The sequence below is a fragment of the Schistocerca americana genome, chromosome 8 (genome assembly GCF_021461395.2).
Source record: "Schistocerca americana isolate TAMUIC-IGC-003095 chromosome 8, iqSchAmer2.1, whole genome shotgun sequence".
NCBI lineage: Eukaryota > Metazoa > Arthropoda > Insecta > Orthoptera > Acrididae > Schistocerca > Schistocerca americana.
In genome coordinates this window covers 61,206,480-61,232,638 of record NC_060126.1, presented here as the reverse complement: position 1 = coordinate 61,232,638, position 26,159 = coordinate 61,206,480, and the positions used below count along the sequence as shown (strand labels likewise).

The following is a 26,159-nucleotide window of genomic DNA, read 5'->3' as shown; positions in this document are numbered from 1 at the left end:
AGAATCAATAGGAGAATACTGGTGATTTTTGTAGTTTTCAATCATCTGTCACTTTTCGAGAAAAGCAGCGGACAACGGACGGAATAATTTTTCTTTCATTTGACTCTTTAATTAATATTTATATTCTTTGTATCTTGAAACTGAAAAATTCAAGATATTTTTGAAGCTTTGCTCCGCTTATACGTTTATTACAAGAAATAATAGGCATAACAAACAGAAAATTGGTTATTCCAGAAACTAATTATTTTGAGCGGTTTTGAGTCAGATTAAACTGGAACGGTAAAACAAAAAAGAAAGATATAAACGAAAATCTGCTGTGTGAGCGATGATCGCCATCCCTAGCACGAAAGGCTCGTCAGCTTTCTATTATTTCGTGTCAATTCATTTTCTGATTTTAATTTAGCAGAGCATAATTTCGAGCACTAATAGTTTATCGCCGGTGTTCAGCAGATAAAGAAGAACGAAAGAAGGAAAAAAAGAACGAATGAAGGAAGATCGGGTTTGAACGTCTCGTCGACGACGAGGTCATTAGGGTGCAATGTGCTACCACTGCACTACCTCGCTCGTTAACGCGAAAGTGACACTGATTAAATGCGATGGCCTAATCCCGGTAAATGGCGTCAAAATCTGCTTTAACAGCGTTATATTGCATTCTTATACTCGATTCACCGGCCGCTATACCCGGCCTCTGTCACGTGCCGTTCGCCACTATTCACCCAACCAGCGTACGGTACTTGGCTGCGTGACTGGGTGGTCAGTAGGCAGTGAAGTTTGAACATGACGAGGAAGCTGAAGGGTGTGTGTCGCTGTTTGATTAGCGACAGACCTTCGTTTTTTCCTCCCACTGTTTTATACAAAATTATCAAACACTATGCTGAATAAAATCAGAGTCCACATCTATGTGTGACCTCCGCCTATCTCTACTGGTTCCGAGGTTTCCCGATAAATTTTATTTTCGATGCGGTTTCTGTGAGTGTCCGTTGGCCAAGTGACAGCGTCTGGAGCGCATCAGCCTGAAATTCAACGTCCTGTCAGCGGCGTGCTCACCTCAAACGAAGCACTCGCGCATGTCGGAGGTATAGGGAAGGAAATTGGGCGGTGTCCACTTGAAAGGAACAACCACAGTGGCCGCCTGAAGTGGTTTAGGGCAATCCCTGAAGATCAACCAGAAGGGCCGGATGGAGACTTTAAACACATCCTGCTCGATTGCCTCCACCACGCCACCAAGTCGTTTATTCGGCGAATATGATTCGAGGAAATTGTAAAGAAACAAATTTTAAGAACGAAAAACAAATATTTACTTATACTGTGCCACTTAAGCGGAGAAATCAAACCCTTCTGGCAGCATTGTATTTTGTTGAAAAGCGACACAGTGCAACCGCGCCAGTGTGAAAACACAGGTAAATTCTAAGAATAAGATATAAACATGTTAACTGAATCTTCCGTCGGTTCTTCATAGGACACTATAATGAATGAGAAGCGCTAGTTTGCTTTTGCTGTAAACAGCAACCACCCAATGTTAATTAAGGTATTTGTTACTGAAAAAATAGCACAATTACCGGTTTGGAGCAGACAAGCTCATCGTCAGGCATTTAAAACTACGTAATTTATTGATAGGTCCATTTATAGCCATATAGTTACACTTGCTTTTTTTTTCCTCTGTGTGGCACCACCACGGCAAGGAAAATTTGCCAACATCACACGTAGAACATAACGAAAGTTTCGAGTCCCCCTCGGGCGTGTGTGCATGTGCGCGTGCGTGTGTGCGTGCGTGTGTGCGTGCGTGTTGTTTTTTTTTTGTTGTCCTTAGCGTAAGTTAAAGTTAGATTAAGTAGTGTGTAGGCTAAGGGACCGATGACCTCAGCAGTTTGGTTCCATAAGACCTAACCACAAATTTCCAAATAACGTAATTTTAACAGCGGTTTGACAATGACGGTGCTGTTTCTTATTAATAAATAGCGTTATGAACACTGGCTGGTTGCTGATTTTACTTTATTGTCATTATAAATCTGTATTTCTAGCAGGAACTCCAGCTCTGAGCCTGAGAATATTACGGAGATTCCAGAGATATTGCTTCCAGACGTTTAATGTGATTGTGGCAAGAGTGCGGTGGGTTACAGCGACGGTGTTAAGAGACGCTCAGCACCGGTACTGCACCTGCGTGCACGTGACAGCCGAGGTACTGTGCAGCAGAGGTACGCGAGATAGCGTTCGGGCGCGTGATGTTCCACTCCTCCTTCGACAAGGCCACACTGTATGGGCTAACGACTGTGTTGTCAGTAGGATGACGAGCTCCAGCGAAAACACAGCTCCGCCAGAAACTAGAAGTGCCGACAGTTAATTGCACAAAATGTAAAGTATATACATCGGTCAAAATAAATACTGCATGTTGCTTCGCTATCAATACAGGACATGATAGGAAACAAAACTGATTTGTTGTAACAGTTATAGCCACTCCAAAACCAAAGTAGAGTAGATAAATACAATTCCACTTGATAAACAGAAAAAAAACTTCCAAAAGTTTCCACTGCAAACACTACGGTTTCTTCTCACTGTCACCTTACGTAACACGCTGTCTACGAAGTAACTAGCCCTCCTCATAATTGGATACACTTTTGAGTGCGGATAGGCACAGTCCTCATCAAATTCCTCAGATAAGCAAGTGGGATATTCCATAAAATTTCAGGCGTGTAGCCGCATAAACTGCAATAATTTGTCCCATACACAACATAAAAAACATACATAAAAAACATAACATATAAAATCCTGTCAATGACCATTCTGAAAAAACTTAAACCTTACGCGGAAAACATTATTCAAGATTACCAGGCTGGATTTCGAACAAACCGCTCCACAACTGATAATTTGTTTACTATGCGATAGATCTTTGAGAAATACTGGGAATTTAACAAAAACATCTACTTACTGTCTTCCTTGACTTCCAGCGAGCCTACGACAGCATCCACAGAAGTAGCCTCTACAACAACTTACGAGAACTTAGTATAGCCAGTAAAATCATTAGGATGATACAACTATGCATGGATGGCTCCCAGGCAGCAGTGAAGTTCAGAGGATCCATATCCTCCACCTTTCCAATTAAAACAGGCTTACGGCAGGGAGACGCTCTTTCATGTGTCTTCTTCAACCTTGCATTAGAGAAAGTGGTTCGGGAGAGTAATTTACAGCTGTACAATGGTCTCCGATTCGAACACAGTGAAGTAAAACTCCTGCCTTATGCAGATGATATAGTGTTGCTGAGAGAAACTGAAGAAGAACTGAAAGACATGTACAGATCTCTCAGGCAGAGTGCCAGCAAAATCGGGCTTTTGATTAACCAAGAGAAAACCGTATATATGGAAATAGGTCGAGTCATCAACCCAAATCCTTACTTTGAAATTGACCAACATTCTAAATTCAGAAAAGTTCTCCAGTTTAAATACCTTGAATCACGTTTCAACAGTAAAAATATCATAACAATGGATATAAATGAAAGAATAGCATCAGGGTCAAGATGTCTGTACTCACTAATCAGCCCACTCAAAAGTAAAGCTTTGTCAATCACCACAAAGACGAAGATATACAACACTATTATCTGCCGCATAGTACTGTACGGTTCAGAAAGCTGGACGCTTACAAAGAATGAAAGAGAAAAACTGAATGTTTTTGAAAGAAAAGTAATGAGAAAAATCTGGGGACCCGTGTTGGAGAATGGCGTATGGAGAATTCGAAAGAACAATGAAATTTATCAGTTAATGAAGTAACCCACTATCATCCAGAAATAAATAAGTAGGAGACTGCAAGGGGTTGGACATGTGGCCAGAATGGAAAACAACAGAATCACCAAGAAAGCATTTGAAGGAACTCTCCAGGCAAAAAGACCATTGGGCCGACCTCGTACAAGGTGGAAAGATGGCATAGAGAAGGAAATCGCAGCATTAGGAATTTCCGCAGGGTGGAGAGAGGCTGCGAGAGATAGAAGGCGGTGGAAACAGATCGTTCAGAGTGAGCCGAGGTAACTGACGCTCCAGCACTTGCTCCGTCCTTTTAAACTCGAGGACCGAACCACTGCGTATGCGGCCGAAGATACACAAGGCGCCAGAGACGTTGATAGGCGTCAAAGAAGTGTAACATACACATGAAAATTAAATCTATGGCTGCGCAGTCGATCCACACGGTGATATCGATGTATCACGGAGAGCTGCACCGTAGCGACGTCTTTGTGATTAACTCCAGAAATTGTCGGATTCCATGATTTGTCCACGCCGAACCAAATTTCAATTGCTTCCTTCACCACTGAGTTCCAGAAAGATGAAGTCGAAGCTAAAATTTCGACGTTATCGTATACCATAGAGTGCCTAGTGTCAATACAGTGATCCGCCACCCCTGATTGATTAGGCTGTAAGAGTCGGGTGTACCTGCGGTGCTCTGTGCATCTCTGCTGGACAGTACGTGTCGTCTGCCCGATGTATGAACGGCCGCACTCACAGGGGATCTTATAAACCCCAGGCTTCCGAAGCACCAAATCATCTTTAACGGAACCCACGACTGCTGCAATCTCTGCTTTGTGTTTACTGAGGATCCGTCCTATTTTTGACGACAGGCTTCCCACGTATGGCTGGAAAGCCATGAATGTAAAACTTTCCGTGTCTTCTTCCGCTTTTCTTGAGTCCACTGATTTCATTTGTAGTGCCTAACGTAACTGCTGTGGATAGTACCCGTTGGCTTCAAAAACTCTTCTCAGGTGTAGAAGCTCGTCCTCCAGACTGCGCGTATCGTTGCGCAGTTGGAGCTGAGCCGCCAGCAGTGGTCGATGTGGGGAGAGAGATGGCAGAATTTTGAGAGCGGACGATTTGGTCGTGTGCCCATCAGAAAGGGTAAATTTGTAATACTAGATATCATGAACTGATATATATTATGACTTTTGAACATTATTAAGGTTAATACATTCTTTGTTCTCTATCAAAATCTTTCATTTGCTAACTATGCCTATCGGTAGTTAGTGCCTTCCGTAGTTAGAATCTTTTATTTAGCTGGCAGTATTGGCGCTCGCTGTATTGCAGTAGTTCGAGTAACGAAGATTTTTGTGAGGTAAGTGATTCATGAAAGGTATAGGTTATTGTTAGTCAGGGCCATTCTTTTGTAGGGATTTTTGAAAGTCAGACTGCGTTGCGCTAAAAATATTGTGTGTGTTTATTGTTGATCAGAATAAGTAAAGACAGAAATGTCTGAGTACGTTCAAGTTTTGCTCAGCTGTTTGAAAATCAAATAACGTAAGAGGTTTACCAGCACAGTAATTTATAATTTTCCAAGGGGGACGTTTCATCTGTACTAGAGTTCTGAGTGCCCTCATCGTCTGCGGAGGACGGTGGCAGCTATTTGCACGTAAATATAAATCCGTATGGGTCGGTTTTCGATACACTGCCTGTCCCAAAGTGCCATCATCTTTCGTCGTACCAACACATCCAAAAATGGAAGGCATCCATCTTTTTCGACTTCCATCGTGAACTGAAATTGTCTGTGGATAGAATTCAGATGATTAAAGATTCTTTTAGATTGTCTTCGCCCTCCACCAAAGACAGCAGCACTCCTGGGTTCCGTTAGATGATTTGATGCTTCGAAGCCTGGGTTTACAAGATCCCTCGTGAGTGCGGCCGTTCATACATCGGACAGACGACACTGCAGGTACAGCCGGCTCTTACAACCTAATAAATCTGCAGTGGTGGAGCACTGTATTGACACTTGGCACTCTATGGTGTACGATAATGTCGAAATTTTAGCCTCGACTTCACCTCTCTGTTGGCGACAAATTTAATTAATAGAAATTTTAATATTAATAATCAACAGCCTCAGTTGCACCGTTTGCCTAGAATTTACCTAGGTTTCAGCCGGGATAACCCAACCTTCTTCAGAATAACAGTATCTATCGTTTGTCCATAGTGCACATCGCCAAGCTAAAACTACAAATCCATAAATTATCGTCAGACCACAGAACTTATCTGGAACTGCCTCGGTCCCACTTCGCGACCGCGATGCGGCAGCCACGAGAGCTGTACTGGAACTGATCGTAGCGTCATGAGGCCCGCCTAGGCGGACACAATACCTCGCGCCTGCACATAAACTGTATGATAGCTACTTGTTGGGACAAGATGTGAACTTAACTCCTGACCTTGAATTTGCTAGTAAAGTGAAATAAAAGGTATAGCTGAGGAAAAGGGAGTATATGTTAACCTCTACATAACGTACTTAGATCGACTGTCTTTAACATTTATGAAGTATTCACCGGTCATGATATGAGGAAGACATGTGCTTACGAGGTATGGCCTATCTAGGAAAATGTTTGCGCTTAAGCACTAAGTTTAATCACCTAAGAAGAACTTACGAGTGAGAACGATAATATAAAGCCAACATCGTCATTATTACGACTACGTCTATAAGTTTTTAAGACGTAATTGTTAAGCACTTGCTTAGCTATGGTTACAACGCATGAACATCTTATTGACTTCGCACACAAATGGTCACGATTGAATTTAGGAACAAGTCTATATCTAATCTTTAACACCCGGCAATACAGGCCACATAAAATAGATGGTCATTATTCAAGATTAGTATATTTGACCTGAAATAGTCTAGAATCAAGTCCAAAACTAATGCACGTGGCTGATTGAGCTTCTTGGCAAAGTCATGGTTATGAGTTGCAGAAAACACTAAAGTAGCGGATAATGTGGAGGCAATAGAGTACTCAATTTGCCTCCATGGAACGGTTTCAACACTTGATTTAAATAGTGTGCCTCCTATCAACGTCTCTGGCGCCTTGTATATCTTTGGCCGCATACGCAGTGGTTCGGTCCTCGAGTTTAAAAGGTCGGAGCAAGAAAATATTAAGACACCGCAGTAACACATGATAATTGGGAAAGAAAATTTCTTTTAGATAACTGAGGAGCGTCTATAACCTCGGCTAACTCTGAAGATGAGTAGACGGTACTCAGCCGAAATAATAGAAGAAGCAGCTGCATTTATGCGACTGCACGCTCGAAATTTTATGACACAGTCTTTGATCCGCGAAAACATAAAGATGTGTGATGCTTTCTCATTCCTCCACAGCTGCCTCTGTAGTCTCTGGTGGGGTAGGACGTTGCAAAACCGCTCCTCTTAGCACGGCTCGTGGATTCTGAAAGCAGCTGAGATGTTGAGTATGTGGATGTCGTTCCATCCGACTGATTCTATCCACCACTAGGAGGACGTCCGCAAGATTGAGGCGACAGGGGCATGCGTTGTCGGCCGTAAGTGTGAATCTCGCTCCAATATGATCACCGAATGCCCGAATGGAGTCACAATGCGCGCAAAGATGTCGCCCCGATGCTTCGCACCAACCGTCCCCCCATGTACTGGCACCAGGGGTGTCACGCTGCCATACATGTCCCCACCCCAAAACATGACAAAGCCGCCTTGATGATGGTGGCGGTCTATGATACAGTTCAGTTATAAACGTTGTCCTCGTTGCCTCATCACACGAATATGAGTACTGAGTACTGTCACGGTGGAGACTGATACGGGGCTCGTCAGAAAAGAGCGTTGCGTCCCACTGAGGCGTGGTCCACAAAGAGTGGTTTCGCGCCCGTCCGACATGGGCCCCTCTGTGTCCCCTATTTCGAGGTCGTACCTAATTCTTGCTCACGGAGCATCGTTTCTGTTAATACCTGCACTCTTTTAGCCGTTCGGAACTGCCACCATAGACGTTCAACATTGTGTGGAGAGTTTCTGCTTGCTGTTATAACAGATTTCGGTCCGACACACCGAATAGGTTTAAATAAAACAAACACCTTTAAGAGTTATAAATAAACAACTGGGAACGGCTACTTTTCAGGACGCCCTCACATTTTTAATGATCTTTACTTTTCCCTCCTCAGTTATCTTAAAGAAATTTTCTTTCCCAATCATCATGTGTTACTGCCGTGTCTTAATATGTTCTTACAAATAACAAAAAAACCTTCGCCTTAGATTATTAGAGTAATTTTAATCACTAGGGATGTAGCTTCGATAATATATTCATTTTCATGTAGTTTACTTTGTACCAGACAAAATAATTTTACAAGAGAAAGTTGATGATGAGCAAAGAAAAATATATGCAGTTTTACAATTTCCCACAAAAGTCATGCACTGTACAGGAAAAAGACACTGTACGTCGCAAAATATAGTTAAACGATCAGAATTTAGAGCAAATTTCGCATTTTAACTTCTTAACTTTAGGCCAACACCAGGGACTGAAAATGGCGCACAGAACAAATGAAATATTTGAGGTGTGGTACAGTACTCAGACCATAATACAACGAATTGCAAAAAGAAAACAAAGACAATTTTATGACGTTTGGATACACCGCTTTGGGCCGAGGACATCACAAAAACAAGCCTGAACTTACGTGAAGGTCACGTAAATAAGAATTAATTACCCGAGCTAAAAGTAGCAGTTTGAGGGATAAGATGATGAACGAAAAACAGCAGAGCTCAGTTGAGAGCTTATTCAGTTAAAGAATAAAACAAATGGGAGTAAAATAGAACTTGTGGATGGGATGTCTGCCACAAAGAAGACCAACAAAACAAGTATTTTACTACAAACCTTAAAGAAAACACGATACAAGAAGACTGGAAAACAGAAATAAGCCGGCCGGAGTGGCCGTGCGGTTCTAGGCGCTACAGTCTGGAACCGAGCGACCGCTACGGACTCAGGTTCGAATCATGCCTCGGGCATGGATGTGTGTGATGTCCTTAGGTAAGTTAGGTTTAATTAGTTCTAAGTTCTAGGCGACTGATGACCTCAGCAGTTAAGTCGCATAGTGCTCAGTGCCATTTGAACAAAAATAAACACCTGTATGAAAACACAAGTGACGGATGATACAGGAAACGATTAAATGTGCAAATAAATTTTAGACTGATACAGAACCTAATTATCTTCTAATTATATAGAAATATAAGGGGTGTTCCGAAAGTGAATCTTGTACGATAAATAGTACAGATAAGAAGAGACTAGAAGATTTGGCACAATTGAAGATTAAAATGGGATGGGATTGGGTAAATAATGAAGAGAGACTGAATCAAATTTGAGCGGAATGGAATTTAGTCGTATGGTGCAACTTTACTAAAAAAGCAGCATGTTGATAGGGCAAATCCTGACGCATCAAGAAACGTCGTATGTGTGTGCGTGTGCGTGGGTGGGTGTGGGGGGGGGGGGGGGGGAGGTGGAGGGGGTACTGCAGAGGAAAAGCAATGCTTTATATATGGTGGTTGCAGCAATTATGCATAGTGTAGGCCTTTTTTGTACAGGTATTGTAAAACGCAAACACCGTTCGCTTTCAGACATTTCGTCTCACTTGTGGAAGAAGACGACTAGGGAAAATACCAGGCCATCTAACAACCTTTGAAATATGTCACGAAAACAAAGCTGACAACAAACTAAAGATTGAGAAGGCACACAATGCGCTGTGTCAACAGAGTGGGGTCGGCGAGATTAAGCTAGTTTCCTATGCAGGGACACGAAGGCACACCCCGGTGTTTGTGAGCATGCGCAGTCTGTACCAAACTCAATATCTTGGAACTCCACACTCGCCGCAGTCAGTCGATCACTGACGTCACGGTCCCACGCACGACATGGTTGGCGGCTGATTCATAGACAAACGCGTCGCGCGCACCCACAACGAGTAGTCGACTATCGCCGCAAAGTCGCTCGTGCAATGCGGGCTTTGCTCTGTAACGAGGTACTCGAGAGCACGAGTCCCTTAAACCAAGAAATTGAAATGTTTGCACAGTCTCCGGAATTCTGTCGATGGAATGAAGCGACGTTTAGGCTGCGTTCACAGGCTGGGCGCCAGAGGCTCTGCTCGGTAACATTGGCCGAAAGCTCGATCACAGAGCGTCCCATCTCCTCGGGGAGTTTTTGGCTGGATGGAGACGTTAGGCTAGAATCTTTTCTATCAAGGAAGCTAGAAAATATTATAACCTCACTGGGTAGGTTCGATGTGACGGTATCCCTGTGCTTCAGAGACTGCGGCTTTTGCTATCAAAAAGGCGATTAATACACGTGAATCAGCTACAACTGTCTAGAAAAGAAATTGGCGGGTACTCTACACTCTTTCATCAGTTACTGGAATAACCAGACAAGTTTTGCGTATGTATGAGATGAAGAGAGAAACGTTCTATTACAAACTCGAGGTGATTCGTGGTGACACTGCAAAGCAAGATTACAAACAGTCTGCACAACTGCAAATAAATTCAGAAAACCAGACATGGACTATGCGATAAAAATTAGCCGGACACCTGGTTGAAAGTGACTTAAAAGTTTGTGGCACCCTCTATCGGTAATGCTGGAATTCAATATGGTGTTGGCCCACCCTTAGCCTTGATGACAGCTTCCACTCTTGCAGGCATTCGTTCAGTCAGGTGCTGGAAGGTTTCTTGCGGAATGGCAGCCCATTCTTCACGGAGTGCTGCACTGAGGAGAGGTATCGATGTCGGTCGGTGAGGCCTGGCACGAAGTCGGCGTTCCAAAACATCCCAAAGGTGTGCTATAGGATTCAGATCAGGACTCTGTACAGGCCAGTCGATTACAGGGATGCCATTGTCGTGTAACTGCTCCGCCACGGGCCGTGCATTATGAACAGGTGGTCGATCGTGTTGAAAGATGCAATCGCCATTCCCAAATTGCTCTTCAACAGTGAGAAGCAAGAAGGTGCTTAAAACATCAATGTAGGCCTGTGCTGTGGTAGTGAGCACGCAAAACAAGGAGTGCAAGCTCCTTCCACGAAAAACACGACCACACCATAACACCACCGCCTCCGAATTTCACTGTTGGCAGTACACAAGCTGGCAGATGACGTTCCCCGGGCATTCGCCATACCTACACCCAGCCATCGGATCGCCAAATTGTGTACCGTGATTCGTCGCTCCACACAACGTTTTTCCACTGTTCAAACGCCCAATGTTTACGCTCCTTACACCAAGCGTGGCGTCGTTTGACATTTACCGCTTATAAGCAGCCGCTTGACCATGAAATCCAAGTTTTCTCTGTCACCAGATCATGTTGGGGGGCCGTGAGTTCCACGATGTCTTAACTACTCAGGTCGCTGATATGGATTACCTGGCAGTAGGTGGCAGCACAATGACGCGCGTACCACACGCACAAGCCGGCGTTCAGCAGCACGATGACTCGGCACGCTCAACGATGACATTCAAAATCTTGGTCTGTGCGCCGACGGCTTTAAGGCCCCTACACATGCACCAACTTACTGACCGACCGTTTCGTGTCAGCCTACACACGGCCCGACCGACTGCACTCTGCGTTTGCAGCGCCGCCCTGTTATTTGTTTGTCGTAAGTTCATTGTTTATGTTCTTCAAATTCAAATGGCTCTGAGCACTATGGGAATTAACATCTGTGGTCATCAGTCCCCTAGAACTTAGAACTACTTAAACCTAATTAACCTAAGGACATCACAAACATCCATGCCCGAGGCAGGATTCGAACCTGCGACCGTAGCAGTCGCGCGGCTCCGGACTGAGCGCCTAGAACCGCGAGACCACCGCGGCCGGCTGTTTATGTTCTACGAGATGTCGCTTGGTTTTACGCAGAAGCGAAAAAGGGGTTGCCTTGGCTGTTTTAGGGGCAACAAGACTACACAGCTGAGAGAAACCTGTGGGCAAAGAAGCGGATAATGCAAGGAAAGAAATTTACCCACGTTCTGTCACTTAAGCAGGTGGGAGCCGATGATTTTCGAAACTATCTAGCGGATGAAACATGGATTTCGGCACTGCTGACCATCCTCAAACTAGTCTTAACGACAAAGAACCCAGTCATGAGAGGGGCTACAAGGAGACGCTCTTAGCTACATTACAGTTTCTAGATAGTGGCAGAAGTTGTTGTATCCATACTGTTATCAGCTAAAATGATTCCTGAAAGCCGTGCGGGATTAGCCGAGCGGTCTGAGGCGCTGCAGTCATGGACTGTGCGGCTGGTCCCGGCGGAGGTTCGAGTCCTCCCTCGGGCATGGGTGTGTGTCTTTGTCCTTAGGATAACTTATGTTAAGTAGTGTGTGAGCTTAGGGACTGATGACATTAGCAGTTAAGTCCCATAAGATTTCACACACATTTGAACATTTTAATTTGATACCTGAAACCAGCAACGTTATTTTTTAATTGACTGGGGAAATACACCATTGTAAAGCAAAATAAATATGTTCCTGTAAACGTTATTAATTTATTCATGCACGTAGTATAAAATATGACCTGTAAGTTTAAGAAATTTATTTCAGATTCGAATAAGAAAGACTACATGTAATCTAATAAATACAACAATAGGTGGTACATAACGAATGAAGCGTGTTGGAACTGAAAACAAAAAACACTATTGCTCTTCATAGTAGAGGACTTAGATATGGACGAATTTTTTACCACTTATACCAATAAAGGAAGTGCGTTTATTGAATTAACGTCGATTAAATGTCGAAATTTCGGTTTTTAGATTTCATTTCTGGTAAATAAAGGAAATAAAACTAAAACAAGAACAGAAGATCGATACGCTTCTGTCTATACGCCGTAGGAAATCAATATGGTGTCATTTTAAAATGAAGTGCTTCATTTCTTGCATCTATATTTGAGGAGCGCCGGGACAAAACCCGATGTATCCACATTTGCTGTATTCGCGTGTTTGAGCTATAGGAGGGAGATACGGGAGTAATAATACATGCTGCCACAAAATAATTTTCAGCACAACGCGACATCAAGTGTTTTATGGTGTGTTTCTTCTTTTTATAGCTTTTGGAGCCATTTAGAGATCACTATTTGTTACTTTCTGTATTAACAGCAAATGCGGATTTATCGGTTTTTGTTCCGGCGCTCCTCATTTGTATATTTATCGCACGATGTGTCCTACAAACATATGCAGTCGTTAAATTTCTCCAGAAACTCTGCCCTTGACAGTTTCGTCCGTCTCGCGCCCTGTTACTCATATTAGGTCAGCATATAATCCCGCGCACAGTAACAAAAGACGAACTTTTGTCGGGCGGTCGGCACGACAGCAATACGCACGACAGAGTTTGTTGAATGGATTGGTAGAGGCGGGTGGGGGTGGGGGAGGGGGAGGGGTATCGGCTGTCGCGTGGTCCTAGCACCCACCAGATATCCCGACAAGGAAAGTTGATAGGTCGGTCAAAACGGCCACACACGTCCGTCTGTCCGTCCGTCCGTCCGTCGGTCGGTTGTTGCATGTGTCTGGCCCTTTAGAGAAGCACTCTGACGACATACACATAAAGAAAGTTCGTCGGTCGGTCAAGACGCTATCAAACTTCCAAATCGTCGGTTCGTCGGTCGGTCGGTGCGTATGTAGGGCTCGTTAAAGAAGCACTCGCCCGGTATCCCCACAAGTACATTCGTCCATCGGTCGATCGATCAAAACGCTCACAAGCGTCCAACTTGTCGGTCGGTCGGTCCGTCCGTCCGTCGGTCGGTCGGTGCGTATGTAGGGCTCGTTAAAGAAGCACTCGCCCGGTATCCCCACAAGTACATTCGTCCATCGGTCGATCGATCAAAACACTCACAAGCGTCCAACTTGTCGGTCGGTCGGTCCGTCCGTCGGTCGGTCGGTCGGTCGGTCGGTCGGTGCGTGTGTAGGGCCCGTTAAAGAAGCACTCACCCGGTATCCCGACAAGTAAAGTTCGTTCGTCGGTCGGTCGGTCAAAACGCCCACAAGCGTCCAACTTACCGGTCCGTCAGTCGGTCGGTCGGTCGGTGCGTGTGTAGGACACTTTCGAGAACAGTTTCGGGTACCTGTAGCTGCAGTACGGCTGACTAGTGCTGCCGGTGAGTCGGTGGTGACCCGCCCGTCGCAGAGCGCCGTGCCATCAGAAGGGGAGTACAGGCAGGGTGAGAGCAGCACGCGGTGGCCGCACCACTACTGCGTATTAACAGACCGCGCCGTCCCGCTTTCCCCGCCCCGACGTCTTCCGGCCCTCGACTGACGTCTGCGGAGCGGACGGAGCTGGTCCGGCCGCGGCTCCCAACAGGTGTCGCCGCGGTAGCTGCCGGCTGCAGCCTCTCAGTGGCCGCGGGGGCGCGCAGTGGGCAGAACGCTGCAGGCGGGGGCCGCCCCACGTGGCACAGCCGAGGGCATCTGCGTGCTCGGTGAGTAGCAGCAGCCGCGATTAGCTCTATCCAGCTTCTGATGCGGTGTCGAATCTCAAGGCGGTGAGAGGTACATAACACAAACTAGTAACTTTGTACTCGCCGTCAGGTTTTCATCACGGGCAAGGGTATCGTCAGGGGTGGCCCAGAAAAGTGCGACAGGACCGCTGTTCATCAATGTGTAGGTAAATCACGTGACGGACGGGGTGAGCAGTAATCTCCCCCAGTCTGCTGTACTGTACGGAAAAACACTGTCGTTGAGTGACTGAAAGAGGATAAACGATGACTTGGACATCTACTTGGTGTGATGAGCGGCAGCTTCCTTTACACGGCCGGCCGGAGTGGCCGAGCGGTTCTGGGCGCTGCAGTCTGGAGCCGCGCGACAGCTACGGTCGCAGGTTCGAATCCTGCCTCGGGCATGTGTGTGTGTGTGATGACTTTAGGTTAGTTAGGTTTAGGTAGTTCTAAGTTCTAGGGGACTGATGACCTCAGAAGTTAAGTCCCATACTGCTCAGAGCCATTTTGCTTTATACGTAGAAAAGTGAACAAAACCAAATCTGGTATGCCGTTGTTCACTGGGACGTCCTACGGCGTGTGTGGAGCAGCCTAGTCGAAAACGGTGTTCTGCCTACGCGCACAATGGCCCTGTCTTGTGGGTAGGTGACAGTTGTGTCGTATGTGTATTTGTGGATTGTAGCTCAGTCTAATGGATGCGTATACGAGGCGAGGCATTTAAAACTGTCTTTATAGATATCTGATAAACTAGAAAACGGATTTAAAAAAAGATTGCGATTTAAGTTGTTCGTGTCGGAGGGGACATCCAATGACATGAAAGTCGACCTCGCTGCCGCACCACCAGGGAGCGGAAGATCGCGGATTCGAATTTTCCGGGAAAAAAGTAGCTGACTTTTGTCAATTAACATTGTTTTCGTAGCGGGACAGGTGGTGCTGTAATCGAGAAAAATCAAAATGACTTAAAACCTGATGACAAATGATGAGGAAATGTTCGAAATGGTGATTGTTGTCTGCGATACATTTTTTTACCATTCAAATTATGTATAACAAGCAACCCGATGGTAACGTAAAGGGACTCACATTAAAAAAGGCACGCCAAGGGAAACACAATAGTACTTCGTGCATGCTGCTGATCATGGGTAGCGTTGAAAGTAGTTTTTGATTGAAAAACGAACTAAAGAACTATTTAAACTACTTTCCATTTCAGTGGCATCCGTGAAAGAAACTACACCAGTAATGTGGAAAAAGTAATGAATTATGTTCTGGAGGATAAAATCTTTTTGACAAAAAAAAAAAGTTTCTCATTAGAAATTTTAGAATAATAGCCTTTCTCACTAATTGGGATCCTAATGCGATTTGTATTTCCTGACATAATTTTTTAACGGTTTTTAGCCCATTCTGATTTCTGTTCACTGAAGTGCTAGATAATATGCAACGAAAACAAGATAAAAACTTACGTAATTTTTCCATGCAGAATATTAATCCGTAATAAAAAGGGGGATGCCTATTGATCCCCACCCCTCTCCCTCGCTGGTACCGGGGCTGTCGCGTTCTGACGCAGGATAGAGGGAAGTTAGGGGGTTTGAGGTCAGTTTCCGAGCGGTGAGGAGCAAATGCAAAAGGCAGGGTGGTGACTTGGGCCAGCGCCAAAGACGGTCACAGGGCAGCTACGAGAGATGCGGACTCTGGGACTCAACAGGATGCTTGCAGTAGGAGAGTCGTGGAATTCAGGGGTCCCATTAGCACAATTTGTTTGCGATCAGAGTATCGCACTGAAGGCTTATTCTAAGGATTCGAAAAGCAAAGGAGGCAAGTTGCACAACAGAAGTCAGTGTCTGACTCCACGGGGGTCGTCGCTAACAGAAGTAACGAACGCTAGCAGCACGTTACGTACAAACTTGAGAGCAGCACTCCTAGTGAGGGAAACAGACATGTCGGAGCTTACCGAGGCTGGCCAAGAGCGACACAGAGTCGGCGCCCCAGCGAATCTAACGAATCGCTCTGCACCTCCGGAGTGCCTCTCACCAACCACATTTATAGGGCTCCCCTACTCCTCGGTAGGTAGGGATGCTTCTGCATTTTACATTAACAGCTCCAAGTTTGATGCCAACAGCTTTCAATTGAAAGCTACACGTCATTGGCACTCCTATTGTGGCCAGCAACAACTGTGTTCTACGTCACTTCGCCCCTCCCTCCGTGATTCTCTGGGAGCGGACTGCTGTAATAGCACTCTTACCTATGTAAACCCAGTGACGCTGCAGTTCTCGCGAGCAAGTACCGAGCTAGCCGCCTCTGCTAAGGCGTGCCTTTTCGTGGTCATCTCGTACAGTGACGCTTTACGTCAGCGTCTAGGCACTGGATGGAGTTACCAGTTAACTCTCTGAAGTGAAACCTCTCCTCTGGACAGCTGCCCTGAACGCCTGCAATTTGCAGGGGCCCAGTGTTACTATTTCGCTCCGGTAACATAAACGCTAGCACTTTTGCCTGTTCTCTGCATTGCGTCTCTGATTTCCTGCCTTGCAGCGCATTTCATGGCTCCCGTAACAACGTACAAGTCAATATACGACGGGACGGGGGGGGGGGGGGGCGGACTTCCAGTTTCGTGTCATTGGGTACCCCCTTCGTGACGGACAACTTTTATTACGATTTCTTTATAATCCGATATGTAATGTTCCAAAAAAGTTTCAAATGTCTCACCCTGCGTTTTATACTGTTATTTGTATTATATGATGATGATGATGATGATGATAGAAGGGAGAGGGTGAAGCACGTTACCGACAAACTGCCTGCTGCTCACGTAGAGCACGGGCGGGCCGCCAAGCTTGACATCCCCGTCCGTGATCAGGCACTTCACGCAGCTACATCTCCTGCTTTTGCCGGTCGAAATTTTCCACTACCAGGGCTCGAACCAGCGTACGTCCCAAGTCAGGAGCCAGTGCACGGGCGTGCGCTAGCGACTTCTGTTATCGAGGCGCGAGAGGAAACTAGAAGCTAACGCTGACGAGTAGGAGAGACAAACCTGTAACTTCCCAATACAGTTTTACTGTGCTGCGTGACAGAAAAATGTCGATTAAATGCCTAGACGTAACGTTGCAAAACGGTACGAAAAGCAAAGGGCGGCACTAGGGAAAGCGAATAGTCAACTTCTTCCGTTGGCTGGAGAAAAGGAGAGCGCGTATACAGTGTTTCCGCAAGAGCGTGCAACCCGAGGCCGCAGAAGCCAGCTTAAAGAGGTAATAGGAATAAAATCACATTGCTACATACTTTCTTATTTAGTTAAGTTACAGTTAACTGCAAACACCATCAGTGACGCAGCAACCATACCATTTGTACTGCATCTTACAAAATGTGCTGAAACTGACGGCCATCAAGCTCAATGCAAGCGTGACATCGGCCAGTTAGATTCTGACGCACCCTGGCATATATCCCCGGTGTGTTTCGAATCATATCGCAAGCAGCTATAATTCGGGCAGCTAATTCCATCTCCGTACCCACCGCGATCTCATACGCAAGTGACTTTAGATATCCCCACAGGAAATAATCTTGGGGATTGAGGTCAGATGACGTGGCAGACCACGGAATAGGACCTGCTCTTCCAATCCAGCGACCAGGAAATACAGCACTGAGATGATTGCGGACACCCACACTGAAGTGAGGCGGCGCACCGTCATGTTGTATCCACGTCCCCCCGCGAACAGCCCAAGACTACGTTCTTCAACAACTCAGGTAGAACTCTGCACGAGTACAGGTGGACATTCAGGTATATGGCCGAACAAGATTGTCACCTACAAACCGGGCCAGATGTTGACGGCAAAACGTACTTGATGGCGTGCCTCTACTCCAGCGTGACGCTTTTCCACGTCTCACACGTGGCTGTTGCTGCCGTTAATACCATCACGATCAAATGAGGCCTCGTCAGTAAAGAGCACGCTTTGAAGGAAATCTAGTTGACCAATCCATTGTTGGAGCAACCAATACTTGGTGCAAAGTCAGTCGCAAGCATTGCAAGGACCCGTTTGTGGGTGGTATGGGTGTAATTGTTGTTCGTGGAGTACTCGTCAAACGCTAGTATGTGGAGCGCCCATTCCCCGTGCAATACGACGAGTACTTTTAGTGGAGTCCGCTGCAACACTTGTGATGTTGCCAGGTCCCTCGTTTCTTCTTTCCAATGAACCGCGTTCGTCGATCGAGAGAAATAAACTCATAGTGACGTATGGTGCCTGTTAGGAAATCGTTCCCCACATAGCGAGAGCACTGCAACGTACTTCCCCATACATAAGGTGCATGTTAGTGACTTATTTGAAACTGCTCCGGTACAGCTCTATTCTATTGCACTTTACGTCTCTGAATAGCACTGAGAAATGGTAAGCTAAGGGAAAAGAAATAATAATAAATCAACAATAAACCTGATAATTTATAAAATCAAACATGTTAAAACTACCAATTAAAATAATTAAAGACAATAAAATCAAAGCTAAACTAACTTCATATGAAATTGTTTGAGCAACAGAACGGAGGGAACCTAATGATCTGTCGTGGATTCATAGCACTTCTTGTCAGAAGACAGTGTAAAGACAATAGACACATCTTATGGACAAGAAAAGTAAACAAAACCTTCATCATGACTTCGTAGTAATCAGGCCCGTCCTCCTTGTTCCCTTGGCAAAAATAAATGTGCATATAAATAAACAGGTCAGTACGTGTAAACTTGTACGTATATTAGTTGTAAATAGGCTGAAAAACTAATGCTAGACAAAGCGGTAGACAAGTGTACTTCCATACCCCCTTAAGCTGGCTTCTCAGACACAGGTTCCCTACCTCAAACTGTTCAGTGGAACATTCTCTGTGTCTTGTTAGATGTTTGCACGCTGTAGAACACAACTGCTACTCACTGACTGCTAATCGAGTGCCTGGGATCCCCACCACGTGGGACTGGAAGAAAACATCGAAGCTGTGCTGCTGGGTTTGTTATCAGCAGGTTCGATCAACACGCGAGTATTACGGAGCTGCTTCGTGAAGTTAAATGAATATCAATCGACGGAAGATGACGTTCTTTCAGCGAATCACTGCTGAGAAAGTGTAGAGAATAGGCATTTCGGTATGACTGTAGTACGATCGTGCTGCCACGAACATAGAACTAGGGTAAGGATGGGAAAGACAAGACAACACAAGACCAGACATAACAAGAATATCGGCATTCGTTTTTGTTTCGCACCATCTGCGAGTGGAATAGGAAAGGAAATGGCTAGCAGTGGTACACTGGCCATATGGTGGCTCGTTGGCTATGTATGTAGAGATGCATGTAGGGGAGGCAGCTGTCCACGCTACTCTTTCTTCATTTGTTCGGTCTCTGTGTCCGTAGCTGCAGTACAGTCAGGAAGAGTCGTGGTAATTGCTCACGATGTATGTAGGAGAAATTATCTTTCGTGACTCGTTTCGGAATCAGGATCCGCTAGGTTTAGTGAATAGGCTTCTACCCGATCCACAGTGTCTTAGCTTGTAACGTCCCCCCACTGCAGTATAGCGAGCGCCTCTGTGACACACCCGTAACGAATCGTGCAGTTCTTCTTCGAATCTTCTGTATTTCCCATGGGACCGAGCGGGATGTCGTAGTGGTTAACATACTGGACTCGCATTCTGGAGGACGACGTTTCAACAGAAGCGTCTGCTTTGACACGTGATGTAATGGGGTGTGTGACGTCACTACGGCGTGATGTTTTCAAGTTGGTTGCGTTTGTAGATGTCATGGCGTTCTATTTGATGGTGCCCTCTGGTGCCGCACGTGGACGTGATGAGTATACTTTGTGATATTGGGTTCATTTGAGTTTTGGTCGTCATCGTGCTAACTTGGTTATGAGTTTAGGTAGTTGGTGCGGTAACGTGGGTGTCTGTGCGTGCGTGCGTTTGTGCGTGTGGTGGCCAACCTGGGTGGTATTGCCTTAGGGTTTTGTAGGTAAGTAATTATTGTTTTGATTGTATTCTATAGTAATAGTGATGTTTTGCCTGTTCTATATTTACGGTAGGTCGGTTGTGTTTTAATTCATGTGGTGAATACGGAGTATTTGGGTTTTTGAGCTGTTGGAGTTTCGGTTCCACTTTTCGGAGTTGTAGGAGTTGGGTTTTTGGTATAGAGAGCTGCGGTTGAGCTATGTACGTCAAGGGAAATGACAGATTCCTGTAGTTTAGTTGGTGTAGCGGAATGCTGAAATTTAAATTTTTTTGTATTTTTAGGATGGCGCGGTGTTTTCTTGTTGTTGTTGTTGTATATTTAGCTTGTCCTCACCCTAAACCGCCAATTTTCCGCGGTTGTCCCATTGCCTTCATTTTAATTTCCGAGTGAGACGTTAATGCCATTTCTATTTTTGTTCCCGTTTGTTGGCGTGTATATGTAGTGACGGCATTGTCGCCATATTGTATACGCTGGAACTAGCCATTTCCGCCATAATGATGACTTCGTGTCGGATGGAATCGAACGCTTCTGATGTAGGTTTACCGTGATTTCCCTAAATCGCTTCAGGCAAATGCCGGGATGGTGCCTTCGAAAGAGCGCGGCCGCTTTCCTTCCCCATCCCTCCCAAATCAGAGCTACTTCTCCGTCTCTAATGACCTCGTTGTCCACTGGACGTTAAACACCAGACTCCACCTCCTCCTATTTTCCGGTAGGGGGTTTGGGGGAGGGTTCGTCAGTCGCCTGGCTGGTTTGACGCGGCTCGCCATGAAGTCCTCCTGTGCGCGCTCCATCTTGGACTAGCACTTTCATCCAACGTCCTCAGTCATTCACTGGAAATATTCCAATCCTTCTCCTACTGTTCTTACCATCTAATGTCATGGAAGCTATAGTATAATGTAACTCATGTTCTATCACCCAGGCCCTTGCTCTCGTGTTTTCCACACGTTCCTTTCGCCGCTAGTTCAGCAGAAAACTGCATTTCTTATCGCGTCAGTCCACTTAATTTTCATCATACTTCAATGTACCACATTTAAAACACTTAGTCTCTTCTTTTCTGGTCATCTCACAGTTCATAATTCACTTAAACAGTGCGTTGTAAACGTGTGTTTCCAGAAATTCCTCCCTCAAATTAAGGCCAAAGATGATTATAGCACATTTCTTTTGACCAGCATGGCCTCTTTGAACTAGTGTTCTGTTATTTCCTTTAATCCAACTGGGTAAGGGTCCTCGGCTGACTAACACTTCTCAAAGAATTGCACCAACGACACGTGTGTAAAGCTCTTCTGTTAGTGTTATACATCTCCTTAAGATCTTTCCAAAGGAGGTCTGCGTTAGCATCTTCTTACCCTGTGGCTAAATTTATACGGCAGTTCACTCGGGGCAGCTGTATTTATCGATACCGGGTGTCTTGGCCCCGTGACGTAATCATGTGATGTATCATGTCACATGTGCGCAAATGGGGAGAGAAACACACACACGCACATTTTTTTGTGTCTATAATTTTTTGGATTTAGGTTGGGGTGAAATACTGCTCAGTAGCGTAGTCCGAGGCCTAGCTTAGCTGAAAGTTGACAGTTTGCTTGTGAGTTAGTTAAGTGACATCGAAGGCTTCATTTACTTCCGTTCAATCTTTAAATCTCTCCCGTCAGAAACTGATAATCTGCATGTACATGTACATCGATACTCCGCAATCCACTGTACGGTGCATGGTGGAGGGCACCCCGTACCAGTATTAGTCATATCCTTTCCTATTCCACTCACAAACAGAACGAGGGAAAAACGACTGTCTATATGGCTCCGTTTGAGTCCTAATTTCTCTTATCTTCGTGGTCCTTACGCGTAATGTATACGGTTTCCAAACACTGGAGCAGTACTCAAAAATATGTCGCATTAGCGTCGTGTATGCAGATTCCTTTACGGATGAACCACACTTTCCTAGAATTCTCCGAATAGATCGAAGTCTACTGTTCGCCTTTCCTAGCACAAGCCTCACATATTCATTCCACTTCATATCGCTTTGCAACTTTACTGTCAAATATTTAAACGATGTGGCTGTGTCATGCACGACATTCCTAATGTTGTACACCAACTTCACGGGTTTGTTTTTCCAACTCATCCGCATTAACTTATATTTTTCTAAATTTCGAGCTATCTGCCATTTATCACAAATGGAAGTTTTGTCTGTCATCTTGTATCTTTCTACAGTTACTCAACTTCGAAGCCTTATCGCATACTACGGCATCATCAGGAAAGAACCGCAGACTGCTGCCCACTCTTGCGCCAAATCATTTATGTAAACGGATAATAACGGCGGTCCCACCACACTTCTCTGGGGCACTCCTGTCTCTGATGAACTTTCACCGTCGAGGGCAACATACTGGGTTCCATTACTTAAGAAGTCTTCAAGCCACTCACATACCTAGCTACTTTAACAGCCTGCAATGGGGCACTGTGTCAAACGCTTTCTGGAAATCTTAGACATACGGAATTTGCCTGTTGCCGCAGCGTTGTAACTGACTGCAGCAACCGTTCGTCGTCAGCAGATGGCGCAGTCTAACAATATCGCATCGTATTTACGCGCATTACATTACACACTGTTTAGGGTCCGCTGCTAACCTCTGCGCCACGTGCTTTTCATCTGCTCTCCCGTTCCCTTCCCGTAAATATCTCCTAACGACGTCACTGATGTCATCTATCATGCCGCAACAGCTTCACGACGCTAAAGACGCTATTCACCAGGCGAACTGTAAACAATTCGCTTAAAAGTGATTAATGTATTTCCACAAGGCTATGTCTTCTAGATGAATGAAGATGGACACTGAGGCTGAATCCTGACCTACGCATCGTAACTGAAGGTTTCCCTTGGCGCCAGCTGTAAGCTGCCGGTTCATGCTGTTTCCTGTAAGGATCCCCCCCGATGCAGTTAGCTCGCCCATTACGGAACCAAGTTGAGGTAGCGGTAAACAGCAAGAAAACGCCTTTGCGCTGTCCCTTTCGAACGGTGAAGTTGAGTTACCCCTGTACGGCGTGGGTCGGCGAGAGTAATCCACTGTACTCACTACAGCCGCAAAGGATTCCACCGTGGCAACCGCAGTTATTTATGCAAGGAAAAATGCACGGGTAGCCCCGTGTGGTCGTTAAAGACATAGGAGCGCATGGAACAATTCTTTGCACGTAGTTCATCCGAGCGCCACCGCATCCAACAGCGCAAGTGGAGCAGCTCTTGGAACGAGACTTTATTCTGGGAATGGACTGGGCTGCCTGTTCGCCCGACTTGAATCCCATGGGACACGTCTGAGATGCTTTGGGGAGACGTATTGGAGCGCGTCCACACGCACCGACGACCACCCAGCAGCTGTCAAACGCGCTGGTGGAGGGAATGGAACGCCCTGCCACAAACACTCCTTACCAACGTCCGCAGCTCCTGGTCTAGTGGCTAGCGTTGCTGCGTCTGGATCACGGGTTCGATTCCCGGCCGGGTTGGGGATTTTCTCTGCCTGGGGACTGGGTGTTTGTGTTGTCATCATCATCATCATCATCATCATCATCATTCGTGACAATGGCTAGATTGGACTGTGAAAAAAAAACTGGACTGCGTAAAAATTGGGACTTTGTACGGGCGCTGATGACCGTGCAGTTGAGCGCCCCAAAAACCAAGCAAACATCCATATCAACCTTGTTTGCACTGCCGTCCGTGGTGAAAATACATCCTATTAGAATCGTGTCCGGCCTTTTGTAATTACTTTTATTTATTTTATTTTACACGTCTAGTTCCGTAGGACCAAACTGGGGAGCAAATCTCCAAGGTCATGGAACATGTCACTACATGACATTACAATATACAAGTAATAACAGATAAAATAAAATGTTTATGAAGCCAAAAAAAGACAAGCCATAAGTTTAAGTACACGCAATCAACCATATAACACTGGAATCAACTTCATTTTTCAAGGAACTCCTCGACAGAATAGCAGTAGTGACCCATGAGGTAACTATTCAATTTTTATTTGAATGCGCGTGCATTACTGCTAAGATTTTTGAATTATTGTGCTACCTTACTAAAAATGGATGCATTAGCATACTGGACACATTTATGCACAATAGGCAAGGAAGTGCGATCCAAATGCAGATTGGATTTCTGCCTAATGTTAACTGAGCGAAAGCTGCTAATTCTTGGGCACAAGCTGATATTGTTAACAATAAACGACAGTGAAGAATATAGACCGAAGAGCCAAAGAAACCGTACAGCTGCCTAATATCTTGTAGGGCCCCCGTGAGCACGCAGAAGTGGCGGAACACGACGTGTCATGCATTTCTATAACGTCGGAAGTAGTGCTGGAGGGAACTGACACTATCAATCCTGCAGCGCTGTCCGTAAGAGTACCAGGGGGTGGAGATCTCTTCCGAACAGCACTTTGCAACGCATTCCAGATATGCTCAATAATGTTCATGTCTGAGGAGTTTGGTGGCCAGAAGAACTGTTTAAACTCAGGAGAGAGTTCCTGGAGACAATCTGTAGAAATTCTGGGGTGTCGTATTGTCCTGCTGGAATTGCCCAAGTACATCGGAATGCACAATGAACATGAATGGATGCAGGTGATCAGACAGGATGCTTACGTAAGTGTCACCTGTCAGAGACGTATGTAGACGTATGAGGGGTCACATATCCAACAGCACACGCTCCACACCATTACAGAGCCTACTCCAGTTTGAACAGTCCCTTGCTGACATGTAGGAGCCATGGATTCATGAGGTTGTGTCTGTACCCTTACTCGTCCATCCAATCGATACAATTTGATACGAGACGCGTCCGACCAGGCAACATGTTTCCAGTCATCAACAGTCCAGCGCCGGTGCTGACGGGCCCAGGGGAGGCGTAAAGCTGTGTGTCGTGCACTCATGAAGGGTACACAAGTGGTCCTTCGGCTCCGAAAGTCCATATCGATGATGTTTCGTTGAATGACACTTGTTGCTGGACTAGCATTGAAATCTGCAGCAATTTGCGGAAGGGTTGTACTTCTGTCACCTTGAACGATTCTCCTCACTCGTCGTTGGTCCCGTTCTTGCAGGATATTTTTCCGGCCGCAGCGATGTCGCAGATTTGATTTTTTACCGGATTCCTGATATTCACAGTACACTCGTGAAATGGTCGTACAGAAAAATCCCCATTTCAACGCTATCGACTGCTGACCTTAGCAGTTAAGTCCCATAAGATTTCACACACACACTTCAACGCTATCGCGGAGTTGCTCTGTCCCATCGCTCATGCGCCGACTACAATACCACGTTCAACATAAATCTTGACAACCTGCCATTGTAGCAGCAATAATCGATCTGACAACTGCGCTAGAGACTTGTTGTTTTATATAGGCGTTGCCGACCGCAACACCGTATTCTGCCTGTCTACACATCTCTCTCTATTTGAATGCGCATGCTATACCACTTCGTTTGGTGCTTCAGTATATATACTGAGGCCAACGTCAGAATACCCACACCTTATTGCCCGAACCTTCTGTACTACGGTATACTGCAGGAGTTGTGTCTATGCAGTGTCCAAGTGTCAGCGAGCTATGTCACTTAGCAGTGACACCTTGCGCGAGAGTTACTTTCGTCCTTAGACACTGTGCGCCAGCGTAGTTCCCTTGCCGCGTTACGTGCGGGCAGCGCCACGAGGCAGCATTCAGTCACCTGGTGGGCAGTGGTCACAATGTCTCGGCTCATCACTGTATCGGCAGCAGCACGCCGCGAAGGCATTCTTCGAGCATCGCTGTTGTCTTATCTCTGCCGCTAACCGTCAAACAAAAACAAAAGAGACGGGCCGTCCGGCAAGTAGTGTCTGTTATCAGTGTCCGGCCGTATCTGTGTCTAAACAACACACGCGGCACCCGTGGCAAGTGGACCGTGACTAGCTGTCATCCACAAGGAACATTACAACCAGCTGTACGTATAGTTCCGTATTGGCGTCAAAGTTTAATGGACTAATCACCAGAACGTATGGCAGCACTAACGTAATTAATTTCAACTTGCAAA

At 45.7% G+C, this 26,159-nt stretch overlaps 1 protein-coding gene across 3 annotated transcripts in view; it reads right to left on the bottom strand.

The window, feature by feature from the left end:
• LOC124544681 (copper-transporting ATPase 1) overlaps positions 1-26,159 on the bottom strand; it is a 528,466-nt gene that overhangs the window by 455,425 nt on the left and 46,882 nt on the right. Inside the window, exon 1 of one of the 3 annotated variants that reach the window (XM_047123310.1) lies at positions 13,811-13,984. The exons of the other annotated variants lie outside the window; for them this stretch is intronic. The gene's annotated coding sequence lies outside the window, so the exon portion shown is untranslated. Of the gene's footprint in view, positions 1-13,810; positions 13,985-26,159 lie in introns of those variants that run through there. 3 annotated transcript variants of the gene reach the window in all.